We start from the raw sequence: 12,864 nt of genomic DNA on the forward strand, positions 1-12,864 counted from the left end.
GTAGTTTTATTTTAGCAGCCAACTCACCTGCTTAAATCCAGGCTTTAAGTCATGACCAGTTATCTACGGGCAGTGGTTGCACTGTTTAATTAAGCTTTCAAAGCCTTTACGGTGCTATTCAGATCTGTCCTGAATGTGAGCCACCCAGTAGTCAGTTTGGACGTTGGACATTACTATATCCCATATTTCAGTTCTCAAAGTCTATGTATATTTTTTGACATTGGACCCACACCTATGTGGCTCATGGGTATGCCTGGGAGCTCATTTCAAACTTTAAGGGTCATTTTCTCAAGTTTCTCCCCTTACACGGAGCTCCTTAATACTTTCTGATTCCCTGTAATCCTACTTTTTGGTTATCTGGCAAGAATAATGGGGCTTCAGTTACCCCACTCTGCCTTCTGCCCCCCACAGCTGTGCCCACATCTGGAGTTAAGCTGTAGAAGGACAGAAAGGGGGAAAACTCACAAGAGCTTATTGTCCCTCTGGGGATCACAGCTCCTCTGATTGGAAAGAAGGTTTTGGCTACTGTAGGTTCATATTGGCTTCGTTGTTGCCACTCTCACAGGATTTCTTGAGGGCTTAGGAGCGGGGAATGTAAAGAAAAATAAGTAAATGATAAAGGGACATTTTCTGCACTCTGTGTTAGCTTTAGAAAACTCCTTTGATGCTCTTGGAGCCAAAACTAGAGGAATTCTGGAACTCTCTCTGTCCATGTTAATGCTCACCTCCAGGTTTCTGGCTACATTGAGCTCAAGTCAGAAGACATTGAAAGGAACTCATGGAACTATATGGAAAACTCACCATCAGTTTGGTGATATTTTGATTCTGGTATTCTTCCCAATCTTAACCTTTTCTCAATGCTATTTACTTTTTACAGCCTTCAAATGCTGCTCCATAAATCCTGACCATGTGTTTTAGCTGCATTGAGTGAAAACAACAGAGTGCAGTATGTTTATTCCATCTTGCTTAGAACTAGAATACCCCATAAAAATTATTTCTAATTTAGAGGCTTGTACATTCTTCAAACTTGAGAAATACACTTGTTCTATATGCCTGAATAAAGTTGAACCTCAAAAAGTCTGGCATTCATTTTCACACAGTTGAGCCCCTTGAGTACTGCTTTTATGCCATATTACAACTATTAATATTCCTTTGGCTTCTATCAAAGGTCACTGCCAGAAGGATACATGTGATATTTGTAACTGCACTCATTATAAAAATATTAGGCCATCACACATTACATTACTCAGTGACCCTTTACAAAGTTCCATATGAAGTTATGCTCTTTTTTTTTAAATTAATACACTTCTGGGGAAAAAAAATTGTTTCCTTTAAGAAACAAAATGCTTAGAGTTTTCTAATAACATTGGATCAACCAGCAATTATATACTTTATCTTTCCTTATCTACCAGAAAGCACAAATTATAAGCCTTATCATAGTTGTTATATATTATTTTATCTTCCTTGCTAATTTTTTACCTCCCTTCTACTTTTTGCCATTTCATTGCATGTGCATTTGCTGCAAGTTTTCACAGATTATTTTCAGAATAAGATAAAGAATGAATAAAAATAAATAAACATAAGTAATTGAAGCCTTAGTTGGCATTTTTCTAGGGCTTTATTCCCATCCTATAGAAACTTTTTCTTCTGAAATTTTTTTACAAGTAGCAAGATATCCAGTGACTTGCCTGATTATTTCATGTCCTAAAGCATTTTCCTCCTACATTTACATTGACATCTGAAATGCTAATGGAGCTTCTCTCTGGGATGGGGATCATTAAGTCAAAGAACTGAATCAAAATGAGCAATGAAAGATAGAATTTGTTCATGGCCATAACAATAGGCAGTGATGTTAATGAGCATGGCAATTTCTATTGAATTTATGCAGTACATTGCAGATCTGGAAATGCTTTGCTTGATTTTGGGACACAATCAGTTCAAAACCTTAAATATACTCCTCAGGGCTTATTCCTCTATTGATTAGAATTAAAAACAGTTGCCCACATGAAAGCCTGGGGCACTGGTAGGTAAGGGACACCAAAGTATTTTACTCAGTGATGAAAATAAAAAGCAATTACAGTGAAACTCACTTCCCAAGAGAAGGTAAGAGCAAAGCCTCCCACTTGCCCACTTGTAGCACAATTTCCTAAAATTAGAAGATGTGACTTTTCAAGAAAATTAGGTTAATGTCAGCACCAGATTGGAATTGATAGAATTATATTTATTGCCTCTACTGTGACTCTCACTCCAGATAGTGCCCTGTTCTCCAGGGTCGGAGCCCTGATGCAGCATCTCTGCAACCTTGTCAGTGCTCTGTGCCTCTTTGCAGTAAGTACCTGTCAGTAAATAAGCCAGCCTTTCTGCCTTGCACACATTGTCATTCTGCCTCCAAATCAATCCTGCTCCTGCCCTCTGATCAATTCATTCTGCCCTCCATTTTCTCTTCCAGACAGCCATTGAAAGGTCAATTGTCCTAAAATTTATTTATATTCTCCCTTGTCCTTTCATCTCTATTTCTTCTTCAAAGAATATTCTCATTCTCTTTAGTGACCTTGGTTCTACTTATTCTGAAGTCTGGACACACAAACTGTATCCAACAAAGTCCTGACAAACTCCCTGCATCCATCTCTCCTTCAGAGGCTCTATACTCTGTCAATGTTGCCAAGCTGGACAGCTATCCCCATCATTACATGTCACACTGGGGAATCACTGCTAGAATAAAGCAAAAAAGCACACAGGTCAGTAAGTCTATTGATAAAGAAAGAAAGAAAATGTCCTAGGGCATGGAATGATGAGATGGTATGAGACTGATTCTCACAGCGGGCAACCCAAACAGCAAGGTACCATGCCCTCTTTTCTGTGGTGGTTAGAAACAGGTATCAATTGCCAGTGCCTTATACTCAATTTTGGAGTCGTGGCCTATCTACCCTATCGTGTTTCCTTCCAAGACCCAAATAATAGAGCAGCTTACGAAATGGTTCAAGAATCTACAGTGGTAAACTGGAAGGGATTTTAGAGCTCTTCTAGTACAAACTCATATTTTTTGTAACAATTGCAGAAGCTGAGATTCTAAGAGGTGACTTGACCAAGATCAATGCAGAAATTCAAACCCAGGGTGTCCATCTCATAGCTACCATTTTTCTGTGAGTCCGTTCTGCTCCTTTTCTATACCAAGGGAACTTCTTCCTCTAAACATTCTTACTGCTGACTTCTCCATTGATATTAGTATCACCAGTCGTCTATGACATTTTCACTCATTGCCTTTCTCTTGTTTCTCTTTTAAAGTAATCTATGAAGAATCACACACTTCCAGCTTCCTTTACATTCCTCACTTATCCTGCTCTACCTCAAGCCATTTTTATCATCTGACATGAGTCCATTAAGCTTCCAAATGCTGGCTCACCAATATTTCTAAATTTTACTGCTATTATTGTCACTTCTTTGTGCAAAATTTTTTTGTAACTCCTCTTTATTCCATTAGAAACTAAATGCAAAGGGCGGAGCAAGATGGCCGAATAGGAACAGCTCCAGTCTCCAACTCCCAGCGCGAGCGACACAGAAGACCGGTGATTTCTGCATTTTCAACTGAGGTACTGGGGTCATCTCTCTAGGGAGTGCCGGACAATCGGTGCGGGTCAGCTGCTGCAGCCTGACCAGCGTGAGCTGAAGCAGGGCGAGGCATCGCCTCACCTGGAAGCGCAAGGGGGAAGGAAATCCCTTTTCCTAGCCAGGGGAACTGAGACACACAACACCTGGAAAATCGGGTAACTCCCACCCCAATACTGCGCTTTAAGCAAACAGGCACACCAGGAGAATATATCCCACACCTGGCCGGGAGGGTCCCACGCCCACGGAGCCTCCCTCACAGCTAACACAGCCGTCTGCGGCGATCTATCCGCAAGGCAGCAGCGAGGCTGGGGGAGGGGCGCCCGCCATTGCTGAGGCTTAAGTAGGTAAACAAAGCCGCTGGGAAGCTCGAACTGGGTGGAGCTCACAGCAGCTCAAGGAAGCCTGCCTGTCTCTGTAGACTCTACCGCTGCGGACAGCGCACAGCTGCAGTCCATTAGGGGAAAGAGCGGGGCCGCTGCAGACCCGAACAACTCTGTCTGACAGCTTTGGGGAGAGCCGTGGATCTCCTAACGCGGAGGTTGAGATCTGAGAACGGACAGACTGCCTGCTCAGGTGGGTCCCTGACCCCTGAGTAGCCTAGCTGGGAGACATCCCCCACTAGGGGCAGTCTGATACCCCACACCTCACAGGGTGGCGTCACCCCTGAGAGGAAACTTCCAAAGAAAGAATCAGACAGGTACACTCGCTGTTCAGCAATATTCTATCTTCGGCAACCTCTGCTGCTGATACCCAGGCAAACAGGGTCTGGAGTGGACCTCAAGCAATCTCTAACAGACCAACAGACAGTCCTTCTGACTGTCAGACGGAAAACTATCAAACAGGAAGGACACCTATACCAAAACCCCATCAGTACGTAACCATCATCAAAGTCCAGAGACAGATAAAACCACAAAGATGGGGAAGAAGCAGGGCAGAAAAGCTGGAAATTCAAAAAATAAGAGTGCATCTCCCCCTGCAAAGGAGCGCAGCCCATCGCCAGCAACGGATCAAAGCTGGTCAGAGAATGACTTTGACGAGATGAGAGAAGAAGGCTTCAGTCCATCAAACCTCTCAGAGCTAAAGGAGGAATTACGTACCCAGCGCAAAGAAACTAAAAATCTTGAAAAAAAAGTGGAAGAATTGACAGCTAGACTAATTAATGCAGAGAAGATCATAAACGAAATGACAGAGATGAAAACCATGACACGAGAAATACGTAACAAATGCACAAGCTTCAGTAACCGACTCGATCAACTGGAGGAAAGAGTATCAGCGATTGAGGATCAAATGAATGAAATGAAGCGAGAAGAGAAAACCAAAAGAAAAAAGAAGAAAAAGAAATGAACAAAGCCTGCAAGAAGTATGGGATTATGTAAAAAGACCAAATCTACGTCTGATTGGGGTGCCTGAAAGTGAGGGGGAAAATGGAACCAAGTTGGAAAACACTCTTCAGGATATCATCCAGGAGAACTTCCCCAACCTAGTAGGGCAGGCCAACATTCAAATTCAGGAAATACAGAGAACGCCACAAAGATACTCCTCCAGAAGAGCAACTCCAAGACACATAATTGCCAGATTCACCAAAGTTGAAATGAAGGAAAAAATCTTAAGGGCAGCCAGAGAGAAAGGTCGGGTTACCCACAAAGGGAAGCCCATCAGAATAACAGCAGACCTCTCGGCAGAAACTCTACAAGCCAGAAGAGAGTGGGGGCCAATATTCAACGTTCTTAAAGAAAAGAATTTTCAACCCAGAATTTCATATCCAGCCAAACTAAGCTTCATCAGTGAAGGAGAAATAAAATCCTTTACAGATAAGCAAATGCTTAGAGATTTTGTCACCACCAGGCCTGCCTTACAAGAGACCCTGAAGGAAGCCCTAAACATGGAAAGGAACAAGCAGTACCAGCCATTGCAAAAACATGCCAAAATGTAAAGACCATCGAGGCTAGGAAGAAACTGCATCAACTAACGAGCAAAATAACCAGTTAATATCATAATGACAGGATCAAGTTCACACATAACAATATTAACCTTAAATGTCAATGGACTAAATGCTCCAATTAAAAGACACAGACTGGCAAACTGGATAAAGAGTCAAGACCCATCAGTCTGCTGTATTCAGGAGACCCATCTCACATGCAGAGACATACATAGGCTCAAAATAAAGGGATGGAGGAAGATCTACCAAGCAAATGGAGAACAAAAAAAAGCAGGGTTTGCAATCCTAGTCTCTGATAAAACAGACTTTAAACCATCAAAGATCAAAAGAGACAAAGAAGGCCATTACATCATGGTAAAGGGATCAATTCAACAGGAAGAGCTAACTCTCCTAAATATATATGCACCCAATACAGGAGCACCCAGATTCATAAAGCAAGTCCTTAGAGACCTACAAAGAGACTTAGACTCCCATACAATAATAATGGGAGACTTCAACACTCCACTGTCAACATTAGACAGATCAACGAGACAGAAAGTTAACAAGAATATCCAGGAATTGAACTCATCTCTGCACCAAGCGGACCTAATAGACATCTATAGAACTCTCCACCCCAAATCAACAGAATATACATTCTTCTCAGCACCACATCGCACTTATTCAAAATTGACCACATAATTGGAAGTAAAGCACTCCTCAGCAAATGTACAAGAACTGAAATTATAACAAACTGTCTCTCAGACCACAGTGCAATCAAACTAGAACTCAGGACTAAGAAACTCAATCAAAACCGCTCAACTACATGGAAACTGAACAACCTGCTCCTGAATGACTACTGGGTACATAACGAAATGAAAGCAGAAATAAAGATGTTCTTTGAAACCAATGAGAACAAAGATACAACATACCAGAATCTCTGGGACACATTTAAAGCAGTGTGTAGAGGGAAATTTATAGCACTAAATGCCCACAAGAGAAAGCAGGAGAGATCTAAAATTGACACTCTAACATCACAATTAAAAGAACTAGAGAGGCAAGAGCAAACACATTCAAAAGCTAGCAGAAGGCAAGAAATAACTAAGATCAGAGCAGAACTGAAGGAGATAGAGACACAAAAAACCTCCAAAAAATCAATGAATCCAGGAGTTGGTTTTTTGAAAAGATCAACAAAATTGACAGACCGCTAGCTAGACTAATAAAGAAGAAAAGAGAGAGGAATCAAATAGACGCAATAAAAAATGATAAAGGGGATATCACCACCGACCCCACAGAAATACAAACTACCATCAGAGAATACTATAAACACCTCTACGCAAATCAACTAGAAAATCTAGAAGAAATGGATAATTTCCTGGACACTTACACTCTCCCAAGACTAAACCAGGAAGAAGTTGAATCCCTGAATAGACCAATAGCAGGCTCTGAAATTGAGGCAACAATTAATAGCCTACCCACCAAAAAAAGTCCAGGACCAGATGGATTCACAGCTGAATTCTACCAGAGGTACAAGGTGGAGCTGGTACCATTCCTTCTGAAACTATTTCAATCAATAGAAAAAGAGGGAATCCTCCCTAACTCTTTCTATGAGGCCAACATCATCCTGATACCAAAGCCTGGCAGAGACACAACAAAAAGAGAGAATTTTAGACCAATATCCCTGATGAACATCGATGCAAAAATCTTCAATAAAATACTGGCAAACCGGATTCAGCAGCACATCAAAAAGCTTATCCACCATGATCAAGTGGGCTTCATCCCTGGGATGCAAGGCTGGTTCAACATTCGCAAATCAATAAACGTAATCCAGCATATAAACAGAACCAAAGACAAGAACCACATCATTATCTCAATAGATGCAGAAAAGGCTTTTGACAAAATTCAACAGCCCTTTATGCTAAAAACGCTCAATAAATTTGGTATTGATGGAACGTACCTCAAAATAATAAGAGCTATTTATGACAAACCCACAGCTAATATCATACTGAATGGGCAAAAACTGGAAAAATTCCCTTTGAAAACTGGCACAAGACAGGGATGCCCTCTCTCACCACTCCTATTCAACATAGTGTTGGAAGTTCTGGCTAGGGCAATCAGGCAAGAGAAAGAAATCAAGGGTATCCAGTTAGGAAAAGAAGAAGTCAAATTGTCCCTGTTTGCAGATGACATGATTGTGTATTTAGAAAACCCCATTGTCTCAGCCCAAAATCTCCTTAAGCTGATAAGCAACTTCAGCAAAGTCTCAGGATACAAAATTAATGTGCAAAAATCACAAGCATTCTTATACACCAGTAACAGACAAGCAGAGAGCCAAATCAGGAATCAACTTCCATTCACAATTGCTTCAAAGAGAATAAAATACCTAGGAATCCAGCTTACAAGGGATGTAAAGGACCTCTTCAAGGAGAACTACAAACCACTGCTCAGTGAAATCAAAGAGGACACAAACAAATGGAAGAACATACCATGCTCATGGATAGGAAGAATCAATATCGTGAAAATGGCCATACTGCCCAAGGTGATTTATAGATTCAATGCCATCCCCATCAAGCTACCAATGACTTTCTTCACAGAATTGGAAAAAACGGCTTTAAAGTTCATATGGAACCAAAAAAGAGCCTGCATTGCCAAGACAATCCTAAGTCAAAAGGACAAAGCTGGAGGCGTCACGCTACCTGACTTCAAACTATACTACAAGGCTACAGTAACCAAAACAGCATGGTACTGGTACCACAACAGAGATATAGACCAATGGAACAGAACAGAGTCCTCAGAAATAATACCACACATCTACAGCCATCTGATCTTTGACAAACCTGAGAGAAACAAGAAATGGGGAAAGGATTCCCTATTTAATAAATGGTGCTGGGAAAATTGGCTAGCCGTAAGTAGAAAGCTGAAACTGGATCCTTTCCTTACCCCTTATACGAAAATTAATTCAAGATGGATTAGAGACTTAAATGTTAGACCTAATACCATAAAAACCCTAGAAGAAAATCTAGGTAGTACCATTCAGGACATAGGCATGGGCAAGGACTTCATGTCTAAAACACCAAAAGCAACGGCAGCAAAAGCAAAAATTGACACATGGGATCTAATTAAACTAAAGAGCTTTTGCACAGCCAAAGAAACTACCATCAGAGTGAACAGGCAACCTACAGAATGGGAAAAAATTTTTGCAACCTACTCATCTGACAAAGGGCTAATATCCAGAATCTACAAAGAACTCAAACAAATATACAAGAAAAAAGCAAACAACCCCATCAAAAAGTGGGGAAAGGATATGAACAGACATTTCTCAAAAGAAGACATCCATACAGCCAACAGACACATGAAAAAATGCTCATCATCACTGGCCATCAGAGAAATGCAAATCAAAACCACAATGAGATACCATCTCACACCAGTTAGAATGGCAATCATTAAGAAGTCAGGAAACAACAGGTGCTGGAGAGGATGTGGAGAAATAGGAACACTTTTACACTGTTGGTGGGATTGTAAACTAGTTCAACCATTATGGAAAACAGTATGGCGATTCCTCAAGGATCTAGAACTAGATGTACCATATGACCCAGCCATCCCACTACTGGGTATATACCCAAAGGATTATAAATTACTCTACTACAAAGACACATGCACACGTTTGTTTATTGCGGCACTATTCACAATAGCAAAGACTTGGAATCAACCAAATGTCCATCTGTGACAGACTGGATTAAGAAAATGTGGCACATATACACCATGGAATACTATGCAGCCATCAAAAAGGATGAGTTTGCGTCCTTTGTAGGGACATGGATGCAGCTGGAAACCATCATTCTTAGCAAACTATCACAAGAAGAGAAAACCAAACACCGCATGTTCTCACTCATAGGTGGGAACTGAACAATGAGATCACTTGGACTCGGGAAGGGGAACATCACACACTGGGGCCTATCATGGGGAGGGGGGAGGAGGGAGAGATTGCATTGGGGAGTTATACATGATATAAACGTCATGCACATGTACCCTAGAACTTAAAGTATAATAAAAAAAAAAAAAAATGATAACATGTAATAAAAAAAAAAAAAAAAAAAAAAAGAAACTAAATGCAAGCTTAATGTCCTCCCCAACATGACTCCGGTCTCTTGCTAGTCTTATTTTCTACTGCTTTCCCTTATATTATCAGGTAGAAAGCTGTTTTCTAGCATAACTAAAATAATAAACCACTGATATGGTTTGGCTCTGTGTCCCTACCCAAATATCCTGTTGAACTGTAATCCCTGATGTTGGGGGAGAAACCTTGTGGGAGGTGATTGGATCATGGGGCCAGATTTCTCTGTTGCTGTTCCTGTGATACTAAGATCTCATGAGATCTGGTTGCTTGAAAGTATGCAGCACTTCCTGCTTTGCTCTCTCTCTCTCTTCCTCCTGCTCCCACCATGTAAGATGTGCCCCTTCTTCTTTGCTTTCTGTCATAATTGTAAGTTTCCTGAGGCCTCCCTAGCAATGCCTCCTGTACAGTCTGTGGAACTGTGAGTCAATTAAACCTCTTTTCTTTATAAATTGCCCAGTTTCAGGTGGTTCGTTACAGCAGTGGGAAAACAAACTAATACAACCACATATCAAATATTTAATAGTTAATTTACTATATTAATCTGTTCTCCTGCTGCTAATAAAGACATACTCAAGACTGGGTAATTTATAAAGGAAAGAGGTTTAGTGGACTCATAATTCCACATGGCTGGGAAGACCTCACCATCAGGACAGAAGACAAAGGAGAAGCGAAGGCACATCTTACATGGTGCATGGTGGCATTCAAGTGAGCTTGTGCAGGGGAACTCTCATTCATAAAAACATCATATCTCATGAGACTTATTCACTACCATGAGAACAGTACAGGGGAAAGAGCCCCCATGCTTCAATTATCTCCACCTGGCCCCATCCTGGATATGTGGGGATTATTACAATTCAAGGTGAGACTTGGGTGGGGATACAGCCAAACCATATCATTTACCATGAATCAAATTTACCATAAATCAAGGAACTGTGAGTCCTGAGGCAGAACTGTCCATATGCAAAATTAATGTTTTTCTCCTAATACAACATTAAGTACTTCAAATATTGCCAGATGCTCTATCAAGAACTGAGAATAAAGGTGATTATTTTCCTTGTCCTCAGGAACTTATCATTCTATAAATGACATGGAAACATGTATGACTAATCCTAACTGGGTTAGATACTTGCCACATTAGAGATAATAATAAAGTGTTGTGGGCACTCAGGGACATTGGCTCTCCTGCTTGTCTTTTTGAATTTCCATTTCTCTCTCTCCTTTCCACTATTCCTTTTTCTCTCCTATTGCATCTCTTTCAAGAAATTCTTTTATGGATCCCCACCTAGATCTCCTATATGCTAGATGTTTTTTCTGACAGGCCTTCCCCTGGTCACCACTTCTTGATACCCTCTCAAAACACATATTTTTCATGTCCAATTTCCTCAATCCTTATCAAGATGGCTGCCTGGCTAATTTGACAATTCTAGTTCAAATGTTAAAACTTAACAGTGGTTTCGTGGACACTTCTTACAGATAACATTGCATTTTAAACAGGACACAGAGCAATGAGAACATTTTAGTCTAAAAGATATTTTGGGAAATGTTCTGATTCTCTGACACTCAGGCTGGGGCTAAGGTACAATCCAAGAGGTCATGAAGAGTTGGGCCAAGTGGTTCCCAAAGTGCCTGGATGACAGATGTATTTAAGGAATGAGTATGTAACATTATAGCTGGAGAGTTGTGCTAATCAGAAAGATTCCACAGTAGCATTAGGAGTGATGAATTCACCATAGTGCATGTATCAAGAGACAATGCTAGTGGTAAAGAGCTAAGACTAGCAAGTGCCATGCAAAGCAAATGGAGGAACCAAGTTGCAGACTATGACCACCTGTACCCTGAAAATCTCTAATATATACAGGGTGCTCATCAGAAGGCGAATGACTTTGGCTTTAGGTGTGGGGTTAAGATGAAAAAGGGAAAAAGGTATCTTCTTCATTAATCATAAGAATGCCTTATATTTGTTCAGAATGTAAAGTTTACACATTATTTTATACATGTGAAGTTCTTATAATCCTATTAAGATAAGCAGGAAAGAAAACACAGTTTATAAATGACATATATGAGAGGTAAACTACAAACATCTGTTGGGTAGTTAATTTGTAAATTGAGTGATTGGTTGATTGATCAATAATCCACAAGGAAAATAGCAGTGTTCCTTCCCAATAAGGCAGGAGAGAGGGTGGATCTAACCATTTTTTTCAAAGAAGAATTAAAGCTTAAAGAGGTAGCTAGTTCCCCATCACCTAACTCACAGTAGACCCAGAGTTTTTCTTAGCATGAATTGAGGATTAATTTCATTAGAGTATGTTTATGTATAGACCAGCCTCTCTGGCATACCTGATGATACCCTGTGAACCATTTCCTAAATATCAAGCTAGCTCTCCAATTGCTAAGACAGAAATGTTCTCAAAAACCTATGTTGGATCCAGAGTATACGCAACAGGAAAACAATAGGATGAAGAGCAAAAAGTCAAGATGTCTTTCACCTTTATTTTTTTCTGAACTTCCATATTCCAGTCGTGGATTAAAAAGTGTACACACACACACATAAACACACATACATCTATATATATACATAAATGTATGAAACATAAAGGATAAGGGACATACTGTAATAATTAAGTTGAAAAAAATCCCTTAAATTTCTCTCCATAAATGTGAGGCAGAAATTCTAAATTTTCCTTTTTTATCTTGTAGTTTGATCCAGAGTAGTTTACTTGTTCTCTCTTAATATCAAGAATTCATAATCTAGATGCATGTTAATATAATTAATTTTATTTCCTCATTTATGTTTTTCCTTGTCAGTGACTGGAACAGCTGGGTGAAAAACAATTCTGAGAATAGATGGAAGGAAAACAAAAATCTTTTTACCCACACGAGACCTCAAAAGTTAGAAAAGCACTTTGCAAGGCATGAGTATTGAGTAGGGTCCAAAAAAATTTAAGAGAAGAAATCACTCATTTGTAGATGGCAGTCAGAAATTGAGAAGTAATGGAATATCTAATTCCATGAAAACAGACATCAGTTGCTAAAATAATCTGCTTGATGAGTACAAATAAGGTTGGGTTAAAAACATAATATGTGTAGATTTGTAGGTGGTTCTAAAACTCAGAATGAGGATGTTGAATCTGATGGAGAAAGAGAAGGAGGGAAGGGAAGGGAAGCGAAGGGAAGGGAAGGGGAGAGGGAGGGGAGGGGAAGGAGATGGGAGGGAAGGGAAGGG

Source organism: Trachypithecus francoisi, unplaced genomic scaffold (assembly GCF_009764315.1).
Source record: "Trachypithecus francoisi isolate TF-2019V2 unplaced genomic scaffold, Tfra_2.0 Lachesis_group0, whole genome shotgun sequence".
NCBI classification, from domain to species: Eukaryota; Metazoa; Chordata; class Mammalia; order Primates; family Cercopithecidae; genus Trachypithecus; species Trachypithecus francoisi.